At 43.0% G+C, this 18,669-nt stretch overlaps 1 non-coding gene across 1 annotated transcript; it reads left to right on the forward strand.

Annotated features, from left to right (window-relative positions):
* Positions 1 to 18,362: 18,362 nt before the first annotated feature.
* On the forward strand, positions 18,363 to 18,469 carry LOC140639282 (U6 spliceosomal RNA). Its single transcript, XR_012036054.1, has one exon. It is a non-coding gene; the product is annotated as a U6 spliceosomal RNA (small nuclear RNA).
* Positions 18,470 to 18,669: the final 200 nt, after the last annotated feature.

The following is an 18,669-nucleotide window of genomic DNA, read 5'->3' on the forward strand; positions in this document are numbered from 1 at the left end:
TGACCATGTCCCTATTAAAATACCACGTACTATATTGATAAAATGAAGTTCCAGATTGAGATCTGCTAGATACCGGACCTTTACCCTGAGGGGTATTTTTGGGAGTGATATAATTCCCTAACAGTGGTGGTTCAACCCTTTATCTTCTCAACGCTTTGGACACAAAGACCATGGGATTAATTATATACTGTGAGCAACAATTCATGAATATTTAACACACTCATCTATACTTAATGAATAAATTTGCATTTTGACACTATTATTTAATGTGCTTTAAGGAAATACTGCTCATTACCTTTCAATTTTGTAGATTAGTTGAATGTAATCAGAATGATAAGGCAGGAGAGATATAGTATTATTTAAATAACATTGTTTTTTATGACTGCCTCTGCTTCCGTGAGTGCCCCCCCAACCCTTTTCTTTAAAGCAAGTAGGTTTATTTTATTTTATTTTCATTGTTTTGTCTTAATCATTTTGCCTCCACGTTCCGTGCAGAAGGGAGTTTCTTTAGATTCATGGAAAAACAATGCAAATTAAATAATCAGTGTTTTGCTTCCCTCTGTGTGCTTTGTAATAGGGCATTCTCTCACACAAAATATCCCAATGCAATTGGCAGTAATTGTGTCCTGGGTGAGCAGGCTCAGCAAGGTTGCCACAACCTGCACAGCAAACAGAGGGAGCAATGAACAGAGGTCTCCAACTTACCTGAGCAAAGTAAGACCCCAAAGAATCAGGGCTGAGAAAATCTGGCCAACTGGAGAGCATGCTGTTGGAGATAAGCTATCCTGGTTGTTCGTTTGTTTGTTTGTTTTTAATCCTTGACTCATGGTGAGGGCTTTTTCTCTCATAAGCAATGGATCTTCTGTTTGCAAGGTGGGGCACCTAATTTACATATCTACTTCAGGGAGTTTGGGTATGAGAACGTACCTCTAGCAATGCTATCTGCATGAATGTCCTGTGCAAAAGGAACATTCCAAAAGGAGGAGGACTTTACGAGCAACAGCAAGACTCTTGGGAATCAGAACTAAGACTGCTTAACTAAGATGAAGGAAAAAGTGGACAAGAGCAAGAGGAACAGAAAAGAAAATCCAGATGCCAGACACTGAGCTATACACTTATATATAGAATTGCTTTTCATCCTTACCTTATGAGATCGCTGTCATTGTCCTATCACCACCATCATCATCACCACTCTATGACATTGAAACTGAAAATTATTTGGTTTAACACAGAGAGAGAGAGAGAAAAAAAAAAAAAAAAGCAAAAACACCCAAAAATCTAAAACAAAGAAAACCCTAGGATCTGAATCCAGGTTTGTTGGGACCTAAGATTCATGACTTCAACAGTTCTCAACTAATTGGGGTTTTAAAAGGCTTTGCTATCAAACATGCTGGGGTTGAGTTGAAATGTGGCTTCCTCAAGGAGACCTTCCTTGCTCCCCAGTCCTTGGTCGGGTTCCCTGGTAGTTACAGATATATACGATATTTATTTTCCTCCCCTTGCCTTCACATACTTGACTGTAACCCCAAGAAGGCAAGGACTACTGTTCACTCACCATTCTAGTCCTAGCACCTAGCAGAGTACCTGGCACGATGTAGCCATTCTCTATTGGTATGTGGGGTATGTGTGTGTGTGTGTGCATGCACACACGCACGTGTGTTTCCTCATCTATAAAAACGTGGTGAAAAATACTCACGGTGAGAAGTGAATGAGATCATTGTAAGGTGACTATTACAGAGCCTGAAAAATAGAAGTATTTTTTTGTTGCTGGACTGTGTGTCTTTCCACGAGACACTCTGATGAGACCAAGGTATGGGAAACCCTGGAATTTCTCTGGATACCACTTAAAAAATTTTCACTAATAATCTATTTAAAAAGCAAATGCACTGCAAAAGCTCTTCCCAAGTCAATGACTTCACAGCGGGAGGGGGGCGATGACTACCACCGGGGAGCTGCATCAGAATCGGCCACTCAGGATGTGGCCTTTGCACCTGGTTGGCACAGACTATGCTCCAGCAGGTGCTCCGGGAGTGGGGAAACGCCTCTCAATGAGCGCCTCTAAGGATGGGAGAGGTTAGTTAGACCAATTCGTTGAGGTTTTTCCTATGGAAACATGAAGCTGGAAAACTGAACTTCCCCCCCAGATACTCCCTAACCTAAGGGTTGGATTGGGGTGGATTCTTTCCTTGAGGGAAGAAAACTTCTTTACTAAGCACTAGCAGCCAGTTTCGATCTTGTCCCCCCGAAGACCCCGAAGGCAGCCAGGACATGACAGGACAGGTCCGTACAAGGTCGTCCTAGACCCAAGGCCCAAAACTCCCTCCACCCTTTGGTTCCCCCACCTGAACCGTGTCCAGTCACAATGTCTGATTTAGTCTGTCGGTGGTTCTGCGATGAGATGACGTGATAACCTGAAGACTCCCTGGTAACAGAAAGACTGCAATATATTTGAACTTGAGCCTTCCTCCCTTATGAGATTCCCAAGGAGACAACTGGGGTTCAAAGATGAAAACTCAAAGAAGGGTGGGCCGCGCTGACCTCTGCAGACTCCTCCCCATTGGGCCCCTGTGAACCAGAACACACAGGAGAGAGCAGACCCTGCACCTTCCCAGGGCAGCCAGCTCTCCAAGGGGAAGCACTAGATCTTACCTGTCTTGTTCCTTCTCTCCCACTCACCAACCAGTCAGGCCCTAATGAAAGACCCCAAGGAAAGCAGCTCAGAAAAGCACCCCCCCACACACACACTTTCCAGAAGTGCTGCAGCAAGTGCTGCAGCAAGACTGTGACACAGTTTTGTGTCACAGCAAGACTGTGACAAATAGACGATAGAGAAGACGAGATCATGGTCCACGTGGTATTTGGCATGCAGCCCCCTTCCACTTCTTGCTGGGGTTCACCAACAATAAATCCCATTGAGACCCACCCCCACTCGACATCAGCTCTCCTCTTCCTGACTTCTGTGGACCCAGTGAATCCTCTACTGGGGCTGCCTCTGCATCCTTGTTTTCTGACTGGATTTGGAAGGCAATTCATCACCCTCTCCTAATCGCTCAGTCTGGACACCTCACTACCAGATCCCAACTTCTAGAAAATTCCTGCGGAGATGCTACTTGTAACTAGATACTGTGAAGTATGCTAAATGTAGTTTCTAGAATTTTATCCAAACCCAAAAATCTTTCAGTGATGGGAGCAAACACCAAAACCTGCTTTGACACAAAGTACAATGAACCCTTGAACAACATGGGGGGGGGCACTGACCCTCTACGTAGCCAAAAACCCGGGTATGCCTTCTCACTCCCCTCAAATTTAATTCCTAATAGCTTGCTGTTGACGAGAAGCCTCACCAAGAGCATAAACAGTCAATTAACACATATTTTGCGTGTTATATGTATTACACACTCTATTTGTATAATAAGCTACAGAAAAGAAACTGTTATTAAGAAAATCATAAGGAAGAGAAAATACATTTACAGTACTGTACTGTATTTATTTTTAAGAATCTGCATATAAATGGGCCCATGCAGTTCAATTTGTGTTGTTCAAGGCCCAACCTTACCACATTTCCTACTTTAAAATCATTCTTAACGTGATCTGTCAACATTTTTGTGGGGCGCCTGGGTGGCTCAGTCGGTTAAGCGTCTGCCTTCAGCTCAGGTCATGATCCCAGGGTCCCGAGATCAAGCCCCGCATCAGGCTCCCTGTTCAGCACGGAGCCTGCTTCTCCCTCTCCCTCTGCTGCTTCCCCTGATTGTGCTCTTTTGCTCTCTCTCTCTCAGATAAATAAATAAAACCTTAAAGGAATTTTGTTTCTCTCTGAACTGACCTCCTTACTGAAAGAAAAAAAATAAGAGTTGGTCACCAGTGCCAGAGGGCACCTTCACGCTTGTGCGGTCTCTTACTCTCTGTCTTCCTTCAGCAAGTCTTTCTTGGCTCCCCTCGGCCAGTTGAGGTGCCTGTCGCTGTGCTCCCACAGGACCCAGTGTACTTCTCAATTAGTGCTCTTTCACTCGGCATTGAAATGATCTGCGTATGTATCCAGGGGGAATACATGAGCCTTTTGGAATGAGGAGTTAAGGGGCAAGAACCACCTCCGCTTGCCCAGCCCCAGCATGATGTCTTGACACATAACACAAATGAATACATGTTGAGTTAATCAGTTAACTCGATGGCAATTTTTAAAAAAAAATCTGCCTATATAGAGCGCTCTGCGATATGAGGCCCTCTATTATAAATCTTGGAAGAATGATAAAAACAATAATAACACCTTACAAGTGGATAGCTCTTGATTGCACCCTTAAGGCTCTTACTTCACCTGGTCTTTTCAAAATCCTTTAAGAAAATTAGGTAGACTGGGTACATTCAAGCCAATTGGACACTTGAAAATGTGACCAATTTCATCCTGTCAGTGTCAGAGCCCTATTCTGAGCCTCCAACTTAGAACCTCTCCCTCCAAAACTCCAAGGCTCATTCCAGAGCTTGCCCAGCCCTGACTGGGATGCCCTGGTCTCCCATAGTGGTAACTCCACCCTTCACCCCAAAAGGGACTTCTCTCTGAAGTCACAGAGTTCTTCTCTGTTTGCACAGACCCAGGCACTCATCTTAAATTCGCTGATACGGAAATGCTGTTTCATCACCATCTATAAGTTTGTAATTAAAAAAAAATTATTTACAAGGGGATGAGATCTCTTGCTAATTTTCAATTTCCTTTCCTGACAAACTGCAGATTTCAGTGAAGAGCCCTGGACGATCTATCTCTATTTTGATCCTACTCAAAACAAGAAAGAAAATCACACCAGGGAGTGCATGACCTTTGATTCAGCCTAAATTATCTTTGGTGCCTGTGAGACTAATTGGGGGGGAAAAGCGCGATGTTACCCAAGTTCATCCTACCATGTTGGAAGGCAAAGACTCCCAAGATAAGAGCAAACTGAACTTAGGTGAAAGTTAAGACAGATAGCCTTTTTGCTTCTGCTGGCAAGCAAGGCTGGAGAATGTGAGGCATTTCTGCAGGTATTATCCTGAGTCCCTCTTCCAACTTTATAGGGATTGCGAGGCAATCGCCATGGAGGTGGGTGGGGCAGAAGCAGCACCAACGGCAATGATGTAGGTACCAGAACCCTGGGATCACTGGCACAAAGGTGTGTTCTTGAATTCTCACCTCCAGCATTGGTTTCAGATGGTAACTCTCTTAGGGTCAGCGGAGAATGGTTTTGAGAGCCTTCTCATGCCCTCTTCATGCCCACTCCACCAGTCCTTCTGACAATTTTGGAAGCAGCCAACTCCCCATACTAAATCCCTTCTTGTTTAAGTGTTTAGAGTGGGTCTGTCTCCTATATGAATCCCTGATTGACTCATTATCCTTAGCTCTAAAACCACATAGCTCTCACTGTTAACTCATTCAGCTGCTAATTCAGTCCCTCATTCTCCTCTTGGATCTCACCTCTCTTTGGGACTTGAAGCTGAGCATTGTTTACCATCCAGGTTCATTCAGGGCCAGAGGGTAGGATTGTTCCTCCCATAACCTTCACAGGGTCACCTTGGTGGGACAAGAATCAGTTCAGAAGTGAGTCTGCTGGGCAGGTACTCAAAGCAAGAATGTAATTCCCACCATACTAAGTATCCAGGGTGGATCTGGAAGTTCTTCTCCCCAGCAAAGACGTTTTAAAACCATCCTTTAAAGAATTGACCTTGCAGGGAAGAACTACTCTTCAACAAATGGCTACTGTAAGTTTTAGAAGACTAGGTCAATGTGCTGCTGTTCTCAAGACCCGAGAGATGGAAACAACCCAGGTGTTCATTGTAGACGAATGGATGAACAAAACGTGGTATATACATTCAACGGACTATTATTCAGCCACAAAAAAGAATGAAGTTCTGACACACGTTACCATATCGATGGCCTTGAAAACGTTAGGGTGCATGAAATAAGCCAGACACCAAAGGACAGGTGTTGTATTATCTCACATATGAAATATCTAGAAGAGACTAATTCAAACAGACAATAGATTAAATGTTATCAGGGAACAACAACAAAACAACAAAAGATTCCGTAAATGGCAGTTACGTAAAAGAGTGTTTAGCTCCCTAAGTGTTTCCCATAACAGTTCTGGGGAGAATGATGACGTAATGCATTTTCCACCAAACACATGGCCCGTACATCTGGAGACCTTCTCTAAATATGAGAATTCTGTTAGAGGTTTCCTTCCATTTTCATGACTCATGTTCCACTTCCTTGTGCCTCAAGCCAGTTTCTGTTTAACTTTGGTATTGGTTCCCCTCCCCCCCGCATGTCTCTCTGGGTCTACAGTCTTTCTCTTTGGGTCTCCTTTGCCCTGCTGGACATGCACATCTTCTCTCCCTGGAAGTGACCCTGAACACCTCAAATCTTCTTTCGAATTTCCTTAGTCTGCTATTGAGGACCTGAGAAGAGCTAGCATGGGACAGAAAAGATGTCTTCAAAGGACCTTGGGAAATTAAAAAAGAAATTCCACATGGGTAGTGGATGCATTGCCTGTTCTTGTGTTGCTCATTTATAGGAGGGAGAAGAGGAGGATTAAGCAGCTAGAGATATTAACAGCCTAAAACTCTAAGCTGCAGCCTCAAGTCAGTAATTTCCAGCTTTGAATCCTTATTTGATGGTCTCCATACTACACAAGAGCTCTCCTGACGCTGTCTCCAACGTGAGTTCTAAACTGAGACTGCCATGCTGAGCAAGGCCAGAGAACCGCTCGCTCCCAGCTGGAGGTGGCATGCCTCCTTGTATTTCCAAGACAAGGCTTTATTTTTAAAGTTCGTAAAACCTAAGCTGAAATGCTGTACATGTGTCTCACAAGCAAAAACCAAAGGGAAAAAAAGATGATTGCAGAAGTCAGTCTTCTCAAGTAGAAACCATGCCGCTAAAAAGTTTTCTTAAACTTATAATCAGCACCCCAAAATGGCCTTCAAAAATGTAGGAGGATGACAATTCATTCAAACAAAAAGGGACTTAAAAAAAATTCTTTGCCTTAGAAAATGTCTTTCAATCTCTCTCAGATCAAAACACAAAGCCTTATTTGCTTATCCACCTACATATATATTTTTTTCAATCTTCATATCAGAATAACAATCATATCCTCATCATAATAATAACATAATAGCCCTCACCTAAATCTATCTCCAACAAAGCAGCTTTATCATTACATATGCCAATGCTGGACCCCACCCTGGCTCCTGCAATATCAGTATCTCAAGGTTAAATAGGGTGTTAGTCATGAAATTCAAAAAAAAAAAAAATCATATTTCTTGAAATTCATCATGCTTTTCATGCAACTGAAGGTAATTTTCTCCGGATTTGTAAGGTTTTCTAGAGCAGTATTCTATTCCCTGAACTTAAGGTGATCCCTGGGCTGCAAGATTTGTAGTTTGAACTGTGTAATGGCCTTTAACCAAGATGGCATTTTTTTTCCACGTGACTCATTAATGTGGGATATGGCGGGAACCGCACGGCCCACAAGCTGTAGGGTTACTGGGGCTACTTCTGCCTGGTTCCGAGGGGAGTCTAGTTTTCACCCAGCCCCTAAGTTCACTTACCAAACACTACCTGAATGTGGCTATTGAATCATCATTTCAGAGTCTACATTTTATAAAACTTACTAAACTGCTAAGTTATAATCTTGTGAAATAAATCTTTTCTGAGAAATTTTTTTTTCTGCTTAAATTAAAAAAACTTATGACACTTCTCTTCTTCTATCTGACTTCACCCTGTTCACAACCTCTAAACTAATTAAGGAATTATTTTGCATCTTCTTCCTCTGAGAGAACAGAGTGCCTTTGTATGACACCATTCAAAAGTGATATGTGACAACCCTTATTCCATTTTAAGTTGCTAAAACTTGGGGGAGGGGGAACCTTCAAGACAACAAATACACCCAAGGGAAAATCAGAGGTGAAGCATTGGTGATGGACACTAATATCATAATATCATATTAAATATAATTAAAATCATACTTTAGGTCCAGTAAGTTTGTGCAGAACTAGAAAGACCTTGAAGATCATTGAACATTTTCAATGACCAATTTCTCTATTTTGAAGAAGGGAGATGCTGGGGCCCAAGAAGTTGAAAATCCTTTGGGTCTCTGTAATGAGGCCTTTCATGGATACAGGCCTGCTCTGGAAGGTGCATCTCTTGCTTCTGACCCCCTCCGGTGCTGCCTACTGTTGGTTGTGTGATCCCAGAACAAAAGGAAGACATGGTCCACAGAAGTGGACCAAGAGTGAGCCTTTCCCTCACCCTCAAAGATAAACAGGTCACCTTGGAGGTGAGATGGCCTTTTGCATACCAACGTGGTTTGATAAGTCAGTTCTGGTCAGGGATGCAAAAACAGTTTCCAGCCATATTTCTGGCATCCTCTGCCCTGGCCCCTCCATATTTCTTTGGCTAATTTTCCCTACCTCAGCTCCCAAAAGGCCAGAAGACAAGTAGGCAGCAAAGCATTTGCTTGCGCTTATAAGAAAAATAATTAAAATTCACCTTGTTGTTGAGTGAGATCGACTGATCTCACTCAGAAGAAAGATCACTGCTAGAGCAATCCGGGCAGGGGTGTGTGTGTGCATGTGTGTGGTATTTTATAGTGTTTAAACTAGGCTCAACAGCTCCATTTCTTGCACCAAGAATTGCATTACAGAGTGTTTTACTAGCATAGTTATAATGGGTAAGAAATTTGGTGGAGTTGATAAATTTCATGGATCCTGGGAGCTCAAGAAAGAAAAGAAGAGGGGGAAGAGGAAGAAGGGGCTGGGGAGAGAGGGAGAGAGAGAGAAAATTTGTCAGATTTTTAAATCCAAGAGAGATCTTAGTAAGCCTTTTCTTCCCTGTTAAATACTGAGTGGAGTGCTCAGCGAGCACTGTCTCCACCCGTACTGTGGATATGTCTTACGAGTGGACAAGCTCTTACGCTACTTGATTAAGACAATCTAAAAAAAAAAAAAAAAAAAAAAAAGACAATCTCCTTGGGTAGGTTATTCAACCAAATGCTGGCTTCTAAACCATGATGGGTTTGTGTTACAGCGATATTCCACAGCGATCATATTTAACCGGCCTTTAAAACACGAAGCAGGCCTGGATTAGCTCACCTGATGAATCTCAGGACCCGTAGGTCCCCTCAGGTTGGAGTCCTTGTGTATCCGCATCTGGTCCACTGCTCTTCTCAGCAGGGGAGACTGACGCCTTGGTCTGTCTTTCATACTCACGGCAACACAATCATCTCAAGTGGGATTCTTTTCTTCCAATATTCATGGAAACTAATTTTAGACTCATTTGGTATTCCACTGCCAAACACAAAGGAAATTCCAGGCCCACAAGGAAGATGGTCAGAATGACTAAGTTCCTACCGTCTTCCTACATGCATTGCTCTGATGTGATTCTTTACTATCAAAACATCATGTTTCTGTTCCAGAGATAACATGTAAAATGAAGAATGCCTTTTTTTCTCAGAGATTAATGAAAGATATTGAATATGGGAGCAGGCTGTCCAAATGGAAACTGCATTGCCTTTGGAATGGAAAGTTGGGCTTGGACTCTGTCTTTCACTCATTCAATAACTATCTACTGACAGCCTATTGTTCCTCAGGCACCGTGCCAGGAGTTTGGCCCTTTCCAATCATAGGATCTGGGTATGCGATTTAACACTTCCATGCTTTATTTAAGTCAGACCCCTTTTGCAGTGCCACACTGCCCAACTCTACGTGGCCACCCAATATCAGAACTCCCAAAGCCACCTTTCTTGCAAAGATGTGTGCCTTCTTTGGCCAGTGTCCCTTATCTGCAGAGTAAATACAGGCACAGATCACCCCACAGGGGCAATTCCTGCCCTTGAATCTCTCTTCCAAACCCCCCAATGCATACTATAGACAAAGAGAGTGGCTCAAGATGGAGAGAGGTAGGATCCTTTTAGTCCCTAAATATCTAGAGTCTAAGTCAATATTCCCCTTTTAAAAGTCAGAAAAGAAACTGACTGGATAGATGGAGAGTGAATCATCTGTGCACATGGAAAACTCTCAAATGCCTGCCCAAATGGTCATGGGAACCTCTCCAGGACTGGGGCCATTACTATATATGTGACTCTAGCCAAGTCACTTAACACTCCCAGGTATTTATTGAGCTTATTGGTGTTACCATCATCATCATCATCATCACCATCATCATCATTGTTCTCATCCTCATCTGGACTTCCTGGTCAGAAAGAGCATTATTGAAAGGCTCTACTTTCAGGCTTTCTAAGACACCTTGTAGGGGTAGTCAGACTGCCAGGGTGAGGTGTGAAACTCCATCTTTCATTGGTGGCCCTCTCCACCATAAAGAGGCAGTCTGCCAGCTAGAAGTCTACCTGTGTGAATGCCTCCCTGAACCAGAGCAGAAACCTGGGAATGAATGGGAGTTATAGCAAGTGTACACAATCAGCCTCATTAATTGAACAGAACCAGGGCTCCTCATTCTTTTTTTTTTTTTTTTTAAATAAATGGCAACTAGGCTGGTTAAAGGGACATGACCAAGAAAGCCCTAGAAGCCCCCACTTCAAGACAATTCCAAAAGATAATTCTCTGGCTGTTAATGGTATGTGGAAGGGGTGGGGCTTTAGTGCTTCACTGCCCTTTAGATTCTGGGATGTAGAGTTCCAAGCCCCACTACTGTTCTAAGAAAATTCCTCAAGAGGCCACATAATTGTCCTGGACCAGTTGCAAACTCAGGCAGTATTGGTAGCTAAGAGCCAAGAGGAGAGCATTTCCAGCTTCCAGCTCGATGACGATGACACAAAAATTCATTTTTATAGAAGGATGGTGTCAGGGGTATTGATGGTCAGAGCAGAGGGTCCTGAGCTCCTCTCCATCTGTCCAATGAAGCTTCTATTTTTAATCTGGCAGGTGAAGGGGCTATAACATTTCCTCAGTTGTATTGAATATTTGTTGGTACAGCCAAAAGGATGTTCCTGGAGCTAGAAGGTCATAGTGTGATGTCCATTTCTCCCTGCTAGAGACCAGAAAGAGTGTCTTAGAGAATGGAATCAGAGCTGGGTGGGTGGGCATCAGAGGAAGGGTACAGCACAGTAGGATCCCTGGTTGTGCTACACAGCTTGGGCAGCCTAAGTCTACCATGACAAAAGTGTGTATAGCCCCAAAACTCTTACAACTTAATGGGACTTAATGTCCAGGCTCGTTTTTGGCACATTAAAAACCAGTTTGTCAGGCTTGAAAATTAACAAGGCTGACATAAAATATTTTAGAATGATTGACAAGAAGAAAGATTTCACGTGGCAGATTTGGTAACCTATTGAACCTGTCTCTTCACGTAACAGCATTTTGCTTTTTGAATAAACGTTGGTTCTAGAAGAGACTGTGAGGGCAACCCCCACACACAGGCCCTTGCCTAAGCAAGGTATCACTTTAAAATGTCTGGGCCACCTAATCCTTTCTCAGGGAATCTATCCAAGCCCACAGTCTCCGCCAGTGAGCAGAGCCATGTTCTGTACCACCTGACACAGCTGTAGTCCAGGGATGAGCATCTTTCTCAAGGGCAGTCCAAACTAAAGAGACCAAAGACCCAAGATTTATGCGGCCAGACTCAAAGAGTTTAGGTGAGCTGAGCCAAAAAAGGTTTCTCTAGAAATATTTGGACCCAGGACACTAAAAGGCTATTTTAGTTATGTAGGCCACTGCACATAGAATGCTCCAGGTTCAGGGTGACCCCAGGGAGTCAGGCATAGACCATGAGGGAGCTGAGGAAGGTGATGGTGAAGAGGGAATGGGAGCAGGTAAAAGGAGGACGAAAATGCTGCCAGGAGGAGGAGGGCACAGACAAGAGTCCTGAGCTATGCCGACTCCCCCGCCGCTCCCGGCTTGCACATCCCTCAGGCAGCTCCTCTTCTCTTGCAACGATGCTGTACACAGATGCTGCATTTCAAATACCACCTCTGGTCACTCCAGGGAGAGGCTGGCATTTGCCAGGCAGCGCATCTGGAGGTCTTTGGAGGCACGTTTCTCTTCCAGTTCCCAGCTAGATGCGGGTGTCTTGTCTCTTACGCCACAAGATTTTATTTTCCATTCTTTACCAGCAGGAACTGCTTAGGCTTGCACACTCTTGACATTAAATATATGGTACATGCTTCCAGGTCAGTTGGTGGAAAGTAGTGGCCTTTACCCCAGAAACTGATTGTTTGATCACAGACTTATTAGAGTTGGAAAATATCACTTTTGGAATGATTCTTTGCTGCAGTCTCAACAACAGTCTCATTTTTCTTCCTGAGGGACACATTTTCAAGAGCCAGATGGTGCATATGCTGCAGCAGAACTCTGCTTCCCCCCCACCACCACCCCGCCTAGATTCACTTCAAACACTTTCTTTTCATCCAGAGAAAATATTTATGCGCATTTGTTTAGCACTATCCCAAATATCTCACTTGGCCCTCAAGCAATGAGGTGATGGAAGTACATGAGGTATTATTTCTCACAAATTTAAAATTAGAGACCAAAGCCACAGAGATACAGTGACTTGCAGAAAGCACACAGCAGGGGCACATAGGGTGGAGACCTGAATCCAGGCCTTCTGATGCACATCCAGGGTCCTGTCCACCACAACAGAGGACAGATCTGATTTTATTTTCTACCAAACTTTTTCCGCTGCATTAAAATCCTAAACAGTGAGATCACGCTGAACCAAGTCCTTCGCCTATCTTCAGGGGACACGCACACACATGCTGGAAAGAAGGGTATATCCTGGAGCTCCTCCCTACTCACCTGTTGAGGCCAACAGAACTCAAACCCAAGACCCTTAAAGTCAATACGCCAAAAATCATTAAAGTGTTCATAGTGTTAACAGTAGTACTTTTCAGCCATTCATGTATGTAAAACATACTTACTAAGCATCTGCCAGGTGCCAGACATTATTGCACCGGCTGGAGGTGAATATGTGAGTAAAATGAGACAACAGCTCTGTCTGCGTGGAACTTGCATATGTGAGGGAGGACAAAGGTAGTAAGGAATTGCATGAAGCCGGGTGTGATTAGCGCTCTGGAAAGGCCAACAGCACAGTAGCAGCTTGTGACAGGGCGACCATACGTGTCTGGGGAAAGCGATGTTTGGGTGGAGCCCTGAGTGAGGTGTGGAAGGGAGGCCTGTCCAGATACGGGGCCCGAGAGCTCCAGGTAGAAGGAACAGCAAGTGCAGAGCCCAGCTGGGAGAATGCGTGTTGGAGGAAGAGCAGGCCAGCAGGGCTGTAGCTGCCTGTTGAGGGGACGAGTGGGAGGGAATTAAATAATGTGACCTCTTCCCATCACACTTAAAATGAAATCCAGTCTTGACCATGACCTGTGCGATCCGGCCTGCGTAGCTCTCCCCCTTCATTTCTCTGCCTCCTGAAGTCTGCTCCACCTAGAACCTTCCCATCTTAATGCAGAGCTGCTCGGCCAAACGCCTGGAGTCACTTTGCACGCTTCTCTTTCTCTTGCACACCACACCCCACCTATCAGGTTATCCTATTGGCAGTACCTTCCAAATCCATCTGGAAGTAAACTTCTGACCACCTTCACGGTCCTATTCTGGTCTGAGCCACCACCACTGATGCTCACTTCACTGCAGTAGCCTCTCACACATTTTCCCGTATGTTCTATTCTTGACACAGCTCTCAGGCAGAGCCTGTAAAAATAGAAGTCACATTGTGTCATTTCTCTGCTCGAAACACCCCAGGGGCTCCCAGTTTCCCTTAGAGAAGAAGCCAAAACTCTTGTTCTTTCTTCTGTGCTTCTCCAACCCTTTCCTCTACTCTCCTTCCACTGTACCTGCTCCAGCCACCTCGCTGGGCCTCGAGCATGCCAATTATATTCCAACTGTGGGGCCTTTGCATTGGCTCTTTCCTCCACCAGAAGCGACTTTCCTCAAAATAGTCCTGTTGACCATATCCTTTTCCTTCTTCAAGACTTGACTTAAATTCCATCTTTTAAAATTACTACTCTTCCTCTATTTTACTGATACTCTCTATCCTATTTAGCCGGCTCTTTTCTCCTCCGTGGTGTCTACCATCTTAAACATTTAGCGATTATGCTCAATTTGATAGTCTCTCTCCCTCAACCACAATTTAAGTTCCTTGAAGGCAAGGGTTTTGTTTGCTCCCTGATGCATTCGCATGTCTAGAATAGAGGCTGGCAAGTAGTAAGAGCTTCAAAAATATGTATTAAATGGATGCAAGAATGAGAATATTGTTATTAAATGTTGTCTAATTTCTACTCCAAATATGTCCCAAAATGTAATACTGAGGAGTCATGGAAACTACTAGAATATTTAATGACTCGGAAAGCTATTTACAATCTCATGCTAAAATTTTTACAATCAGGTTTCAGAAAAGTAGGTACGGTATGATTCAATTTTTATTTAAACAATGTATACATTTGCATTAAAAAGGACCAAGAGGAAATGTTTATTTAACAAATATTTCGGAAGCACAGACTCTATAACAGGCGTTGTGCTAGTCAACTCTTCCCGGGGGCAGATTATAAATGGTTTTTATTCTTTTTGCTTATCTGTATTTTCTGTATTTCTAAACTAGTGATATACTAATCTCACGTTGGAAAAAATTAGTGGTTTTTTGTTTTTTGTTTTTATTTTTAGTTTTTTTTGGCTTAGGCACTTTTGAGCCATATGACGTCAGGCAGCATATTTTCAGGATAAATGCATACTGGTTTGCTACAGTACTAATAGAAGAGGCTACAAATGGAGTTCTCTCTTAAATTCCACTAACTAGTGAGAATCCCAGATCTCACTGCCTGTTCCAACAATTGCAGGGACAGCTGTGACATCCACAGTCAACATTCCTCAGCAACCAAGGAGATATTCTAGGCAATTTGTAAGCTACCGGGATAAGAGCAGACATTTTACCATTGCCCACCATCCCTGGTCTCTCAGCATTTTAATTGCTTGTTAGTAAGACACTTTGGAAAGCCTTGAGCATGAAAGAGACAATACACAGTAAATTCTAGTATAATTTTCTTGTATTCATTAAATCACTGCCAACTTGAACATGATTTCCTTTGTACAGATACGCTATCATTTCTAAGAACAGTAAATTCTGTGTACAGGTTTGAAGAGCAAACTTTACCTGGAGTTTATTCCCTGGAGGTATTTCTACAACATGCTATTTGAAGATTCCTCTATTTCAATTTTTAAAAACCTCCATCTGCAGATGCTGTCCTAGGCTGTGACATTCTCAGCATTAGAGTTGGACAGATGTTTCTCAATGCTGATTTTTTTTTCCACTGTCACTTTGTGCTTCGTTATATCAGTCAGATAATGAAATGCTTAATTAGCTCTTCCCTTTTGCCCCTAGGTTACTTTATAAAAAAGGTGAATTGAGAGCTGTGAAAATGAAATATCCCCATTTGGCATGCAGGTATCTAAGTCTAGGTGTGTCCCCTGACCATCTTTGAACACTTGAAATACTCATGCAGGGATGTTTCTGGTTAGACATGAGACAAGGTTGCTGGGGATGGTGGCCACATCATGTCTCTTTCTCCAGCAGCCCAAATATCACTTGTTTTATCTGCAAATAACCAAATGGGACAAATCAACAAGAGTGGTCCTGGTTTCTGGGAAATTCACACTCAGCTGAACCAGTTTGAGCCAAACTTAGAAGTTTGGGCTCTCTGGTAACATCAGCCGTCAAAGTCTTCAGCCTCCTGACCCATACCAAGTTGAGCAATCCGATGGAATTGTCAATAGCCCTTTTCCAGATGGTTCTTCTGCACCAGATGCATTTCACATGGTCAGGTGTAATCCAGTGCCTCAACTTCTCTAATGTTAAAAAGGAGAAATTAGTTTTCTTCTCCCCATTCCATCAACCCTGCACCCGCCTGGCTCCAACCCATGCAGTTTGCTCATTATATAAGTGATGTGTTCACCCAGCCACCTGTTCATATTTCCTTTCCTGTTTAGCCTCTTTGGCCTAGGAGTGAACAAGGGTGTTTCTGAACAGGAGGATACTCTATCTGAGGTCAAAGTGGGATTTCCAGTGTGCCCTTTTTTTCCCCTCCCTTTGGCTGGTTGATATTTATTTGCTCAGGGAAAAGCTAGCAGGCAAATCAGCTGACATATTGCTTGAGGTGACCAGCCGAAAAATAAGACCTTCTCAGGATGTCGCTGCAACTACTATTTTTGTCTAGAAGAGACATTTGCTAGTAAGGATGGCAATTTGGTTGGGTTAGGAGGCACCACGGGAAACAAGAGCTCAATGCTGATCACTGTTATACAGACCAGGGGTGATGGCGCATGCGGTGATCAGTTGATTGCATTACTGTATGAGTGCATTCATTTAATGTGGTCAAGGTCAAGGAGGTCTGCTTCTCGGTGGTGCTAGACAGGAAACTCAAAATATTATGTATGTCGGCAACAAGTGCCATGATTGATTTTTGTTATGGAATTAATCTGTCAAGAGTCACAGTTTCAGGTTTGCTACCGTGAGTTATATCTCCGGTGCAGCTGGAAGACACAGTGCCAGAGAGAAGGGCTAGGCTGTCGTTGGCTATTTGCCTCAATCAGAGCTCTGTGAAGTGCTTGCTGCTGCTGCTGTTGATAGGGAGGTAGATGTGAGGGCTGCCAAACATCATTCCACTTAAAATGCAATGAAAAAATACCCCTCTCTTATGGCAGCCAGACCAAATGTGGATAGATGGTTGGGTTGAGTTGCTTAACCTCGGGGTGCAGCTGCAGAGACTCTGGGTGGAGCTCAGGTGGCTGCATGTAAACAAATCTCATGTTTAGAAAACAGTTGGAATTTTACTGGTTGATGACGAGTCATTACACAAAGAATTTACATGACGTATCTTAGACGTATGGGAAGCCCCTGTAAGGTGGGAGGTGGGGGTGAATTGGCCTTTTAGAAGGAACACTGAGACAGTAGCACACAAATGGACTGGGGACAGGGAGGACTGGGGTAGGTGAGAACAGTGAAGAAGCTGTTTGCGTTAGGGAATTGTTGCATTACCTCAAGGTGTGGACATCCATTAGAGCTGCCATCTTGACCTCCAGTGAAGTTCACTCTTCACACCAAGGGAAGGTATTCGCCACGGCCCAAAGCAGTCGTCTTTCATTCTGTATACATTACACTATAAGATCATTTCTGGTATCTTCTGAGATAAATTTAATTTTGATTCCTATCTACCTCTCCTTTCTGTCTATCCCTGCTTCTCCTAGATGTTCAAGTGCTGGCTTGAGGGGAGCTATTTTCTTTTGAGAGTTATAAAAATGATTGTATGAAGAATTGTTCAAACATGTTATTCATTCCTATCTTCAAAAGGATGATCAAGATCTTTTTTTTTTTAGAGAAACATGGGTTTTTATTGTTATTGTTTTGTTTTTCAAAGATGCTTCAGCCAGTGCTCTCAACTGATTGACAATTTCAATCCCTTAGAGTCAGGGAATATAGAAACATAGGATCATAGGATCTCAGAGGAAGCAGATCCCTTTTTGATTACCCCACCGAACCCATCCAAAGCATGAATTCCTCTGCAAGAATCCCTCCAAGAAATACTATCATTAATAATGTCTAAAGCTTACATAGCACTAATGTGCGTTACATGTGTTAATTATTTAATCCACACAACAACCTTATGGGGCAGATGTGCTTTTATATTCGGTTTTACACTGAGGCACAAAAAGACACAGCTTGTAAAAGAAGTAGGCCTGGGATTTCAACCCAGGCAATCAGTCTCCAGGACTCGTGATTACCCATTATGCTCTACAACCTTCAGTTCAGTTTTCGCTTGAATACATCCAGGCATGAGGGGTTCACTTAGCCTCAGAAACAGCCTATTTCATTCTTGTCTGTTCTGGTGGTTAGACACGTCTTCCAATGACCTAAAGTCTTCTTCTCTAATATTTCTACCTATATAGCCCTCTGGAGTAGTAAGAATGTTTAATTTGTCTGTTGCCAAAAGTCTTTTCCTGGGAATTTAAATTTGTCCTCCAAGACTTAATCCATATATCGTTGTAAAGTTTCAGTGTGTGACAATTAAAGGCTGGTGTGTTTTTTTTTCTTTTACAAGTTCTGTTGATCCCATTCGGGGGGGTTGGGGTGATTACTACTGCATTTGTGGATTTGATGATAGGGCAATTTTTTTAAGTCATAGGAGTAGAACTTTGTATTTCCTTATTTCATTTCTTTCAAGATTGAGCCTCTTTGCTGCAACGTATTAAAATCTACTGCCATATTAAATATTGCTCATTAGTCCTGGTTTCATGCTATAATTTAATAAAACATGAAGAAATCAAGGTTCAGAGAACTTTCGTTGCCCAAGGTTTCAGTAAGTGGAATTTGCCCCCAGTTCTCTTAAAAAACGCACGCAGTGCTCGCTTCAGCAGCACATGTACTAAAATTGGAATGATACAGAGAAGATCAGCATGGCCCCTGTGTGAGGATGACACGCAAATACACGAAGCGTTCCATACTTCTGAGTGTGCTCGTCATAGTGAGCACCAGGTGATGCATGGAATTGTTGAACTACTATATTTGTACACCTGAAACTAACACTGTATGTTTACTAACTAGAATTAAAATAAAAGTTTAAAAAGCTAAAAAAGAAAAAAGAAAAAAAGAAAAGGAAGCAAATGAAAAGTTTGGTATAACATAATTATATGTATATGTCTGTGTAT

This window comes from Canis lupus, chromosome 8 (assembly GCF_048164855.1).
Source record: "Canis lupus baileyi chromosome 8, mCanLup2.hap1, whole genome shotgun sequence".
In the NCBI taxonomy this organism is placed as follows: Eukaryota; Metazoa; Chordata; class Mammalia; order Carnivora; family Canidae; genus Canis; species Canis lupus.